This window comes from Heterocephalus glaber, unplaced genomic scaffold (genome assembly GCF_053883595.1).
Source record: "Heterocephalus glaber isolate CG9 unplaced genomic scaffold, H.glaber_assembly_v1.0 deba00001504, whole genome shotgun sequence".
Classification (NCBI taxonomy): domain Eukaryota; kingdom Metazoa; phylum Chordata; class Mammalia; order Rodentia; family Bathyergidae; genus Heterocephalus; species Heterocephalus glaber.
In genome coordinates this window covers 26,508,654-26,510,332 of record NW_028258324.1, presented here as the reverse complement: position 1 = coordinate 26,510,332, position 1,679 = coordinate 26,508,654, and the positions used below count along the sequence as shown (strand labels likewise).

Genomic DNA, 1,679 nt, shown 5'->3' with positions numbered 1-1,679 from the left:
AAATCCCTGGCCCCAAGAATAGGAAAATTTATTAGGGAGTAGGAATAGCTCCTGAGAGACAGGGGGAGGGCATGTCTCCAAATGGGTTGCCAATAAGCCTACTTCTCTAAGAAAGTTTCACAAAACAAGGTCATGAGGTGGGTATAACATGGGTCAAAACTATAATCAACCAATAAGATTACAAGTATAGCTGCTTGGCTAATATTGATCCAATAGTAGCAAGGGCATATGGATGACATCATTAACCTTGGATGATAATCTATAGTTTTAGTCTTGTCTTTGGTCTTAGTTTTATTTATTTGTTTTTACAAAATTTTATTCTTAAATGTACAACAGGGCTGGGGATTTAGCTCAGTGGTACAGTGCCTACCGTGCAAGCACAAGGCCTTCAGTTCAACCCCTGGTACCAGAAAAAAAATGTACAACAGATTCCAAGACCACCTTTATTCTAGTTATAGGTGTCACAAGACGTTAGGGCAGGGAATCCAAATATTTGAATAGAAATGAAATCAAGGGTCGTCATCATCTGAGGCACAAGGAACAGTTTGTTTTTTGCCAGATTTCTTAATTCCTCCTGTGGCCAGGGACACTTTCCTGTGGCCTTCGTTTTTAGCTCCTCAAGTTTCTTCTGCTCCTCTTTTTGCTTCTGTTTGAGTGCTTTATTTTCCTGGTCCATCTCCTTGGCCTGTTTCTTCAGCTGTTTCAGGGGCTTCTTCTTGCCATGTTTGAGGCTGGACATGGCGCCTGCACACCTTCCAGAAACCAGTTCAGAAGCCAGGTAGTCTTAGCTTTAGTAGTGTTAGTCTTAGTCTTAGTGGGTGGGAGAGGATGGCCCACCCCTAAAGAGAGAATGGTTTATACAGGAAATCTCAAAAGGGTGGTACCAGTAATTTCAAACTTCCCTTTATCCCTTAGGGAAGCATGTGAATCTGGCCATCCTGACTTTAATCTTCTTGAGATCCACCTCCAGCCACAATTGTAATGCGTTCTCATCTTCTGCACTGACTTTCTCAAGGGTCTAGCCCTGTCTGACTGCCTATAATATTTCTACCTAATTAGCTGTCTATAAAGAGGTACCCCTAACTGCGCTTAGGGGAGACGGGGAGGGTGTAGTTTCCATCTAGCTGCTTTGAGCTGAGAAGGGTTGGTGTGGGGGAGACCGCAGTCAGGGCCCTTCTCCAGACAGCTAATCTAATGGGCCTTAAATAGAAGTCATGTTGCAGTTTAGCAGTTAGGAACTCCCTTCACAAACTCAATCTAGTAAGTGCTGATAAAAGGAGGCTGGCACATTTGTCACTGGTTCCATCTGCACGGTCACTTGGAGTTTGGCAGCCTCTCCTTCCAAAGATCTTGGTGGAACCTTCAAGATGTGTTAGGGGAAAAATGTAACTCCCAACCTGCTTGATGTCAGATAGGCCAAGTTCGTGTTCCCTGAAATGGAAGAGTGAATTCTAAGGAACAATGGAGCATAAGAGTAGGAAAATTTACTGGGCAATAGGAATGGGGAATAGGAATAGTTCCTGAGAGACAGGAAGGGTCTGGAATGGGTTGCTCTGGCAGTGAATGACTTTCATAACTATGTACCAAAGTCACTTTGCAAGTCAGGCTGTCCCCTTCCTTCCATCCTTCCTTCCTTCTTTCCTTCCTTCCTTCCTTCCTTCCTTCCTTCCTTCCTTCCT

General features: G+C 44.0%; 1 pseudogene; it reads right to left on the bottom strand.

Annotated features, from left to right (window-relative positions):
* Window positions 1-342: 342 nt before the first annotated feature.
* On the bottom strand, window positions 343-1,679 carry LOC147825284 (translation machinery-associated protein 7B pseudogene; annotated as a pseudogene).